Here is a 2,495-nt window from a genome sequence, read left to right as displayed (position 1 = left end):
TGTATCCTTTCGAGGAGCCATTCAGACACTCGATTGGCCTTCAGTATTACATTGGGATTTCGGGAGGACTACCGCCCGACTTCCTTTTTACTTTCCGTGCATTGCTATTTTATTATCTGAGTGCGCATCATTAATCTATTCATATGCATCATGTTTGCATTTGTTATATCTTATGTCCAAACTGTCTTGCGAGTACTTTCATAGTAATCACCTGGCTTGTTGATTTGGCCAGATGTTGACGAAGGCGATCTCATGGATGAAGAGTTTGATAGCGAGTCCGACGCCTAGAGGAGTCCCAGTCAGTCCCGTGCGATCCTGGATTTTGGTCACTTGTATTATATACGCTTCCGCCACCCACAATAAGAGTCATCGAGCCTCACTCCGACGCTCGATGAGCTGTAAGATTTAGGAGTCATGTCGCCCACTTCACTGTGACATATCCACCCCCACTTTTATTACGAGTCGGTAGTTATGCCACCATACCCTTTGTGTCATATCCGCCTTTATGTATATTATCGGCGTGCTTGTAATAAATTGTTGAGCAGTCTCCGCTCAACCTTGTATTATATTTAGTACTCCTGGATACTTCTGTAATCAAGAAATTGTCTACCAGTGAGAAGGATTCTTCTCTACTGGTCCGTAAAAGGGATCGGTTTCTCAACAAATGTTTTATTGGAAAACCGGTCGTGACAAAGTGTGCCTTGCCATGAGTTAGTCAAGGGGTACAATAGTGATCCGGGAATGGATCACATGACAGCGGTCGAACTTGTCCTTAGTATCTAGTGGACTAAGGAATTTTCTCGATTATGGAGGTGGTAAAAGAGTTCGTCGTAAAGGGTTACGTCGATGCAAACTTTGACACTAATCCGGATGACTCTGAGTAGTAAACCGGATTCGTATAGTAGAGCAGTTATTTGGAACAACTCCTAGTAGCGCGTGGTAGCTGCATCTACAAGATGACATAGAGATTTGTAAAGCACACACGGATCTGAATGTTGCAGACTCGTTGACTAAAACCTCTCTCATAAGCATGACATGATCAAACCCTAGAACTCATTGAGTGTTAATCACATGGTGATGTGAACTAGATTATTGACTCTAGAAAACTCTTGGGTATTAGTCACATGGCGATGTGAACTTTGAGTGTTAATCACATGGTGATGTGAACTAGATTATTGACTCTAGTGCAAGTGGGAGACTGTTGGAAATATGCCCTAGAGGCAATAATAAAATGGTTATTATTATATTTCCTTTTTCATGATAATTGTCTATTGTTCATGCTATAATTGTATTAACTGGAAACCGTAATACATGTGTGAATACATAGACCACAACATGTCCCTAGTAAGCCTCTAGTTGACTAGCTCGTTGATCAATAGATAGTTATGGTTTCCTGACCATGGACATTGGATGTCATTGATAACGGGATCACATCATTAGGAGAATGATGTGATGGACAAGACCCAATCCTAAGCATAGCACAAGATCGTGTAGTTCGTTTGCTAAGAGCTTTTCTAATGTCAAGTATCATTTCCTTAGACCATGAGATTGTGCAACTCCCGGATACCGTAGGAATGCTTTGGGTGTACCAAACGTCACAACGTAAATGGGTGGCTATAAAGGTGCACTACAGGTATCTCCGAAAGTGTCTGTTGGGTTGGCACGAATCGAGATTGGGATTTGTCACTCCGTATGACGGAGAGGTATCTCTGGGCCCACTCCGTAATGCATCATCATAATGAGCTCAATGTGACCAAGTGGTTGGTCACGGGATCATGCATTACGGTACGAGCAAAGTGACTTGTCGGTAACGAGATTGAACGAGGTATTGGGATACCGACGATCGAATCTCGGGCAAGTAACATACCGATAGACAAAGGGAATTGTATACGGGATTGATTGAATCCTCGACATCGTGGTTCATCCGATGAGATCATCGAGGAGCATGTGGGAGCCAACATGGGTATCCAGATCCCACTGTTGGTTATTGACCGGAGAGTCGTCTCGGTCATGTCTGCGTGTCTCCCGAACCCGTAGGGTCTACACACTTAAGGTTCGGTGACGCTAGGGTTGTAGAGATATTAGTATGCGGTAACCCGAAAGTTGTTCGGAGTCCCGTATGAGATCCCGGACATCACGAGGAGTTCTGGAATGGTCCGGAGGTAAAGATTTGTATATAGGAAGTCCAGTTTCGGCCACCGGGAAAGTTTCGGGGGTCACCGGTATTGTATCAGGACCACCGGAAGGGTCCCGGGGGTCCACCGGGTGGGGCCACCTATCCCGGAGGGCCCCATGGGCTGAAGTGGGAAGGGAACCAGCCCCTGGTGGGCTGGTGCGCCCCCCATGGGCCTCCCCCTGCGCCTAGGGTTGGAAACCCTGGGGGTGGGGAGCGCCCCACCTGACTTGGGGGGCAAGTTTCCCCCCTTGGCCGCCGCCCCCCCTTGAGATTGGATCTCTAGGGCCGGCGCCCCCCCCCCCCCACAGGGCCCCTATAT

The sequence above is a fragment of the Triticum aestivum genome, chromosome 5D, assembly GCF_018294505.1.
Source record: "Triticum aestivum cultivar Chinese Spring chromosome 5D, IWGSC CS RefSeq v2.1, whole genome shotgun sequence".
NCBI lineage: Eukaryota > Viridiplantae > Streptophyta > Magnoliopsida > Poales > Poaceae > Triticum > Triticum aestivum.
The sequence above is the reverse complement of the archived record's forward strand: the minus strand, read 5'-3'. Positions refer to the sequence as shown.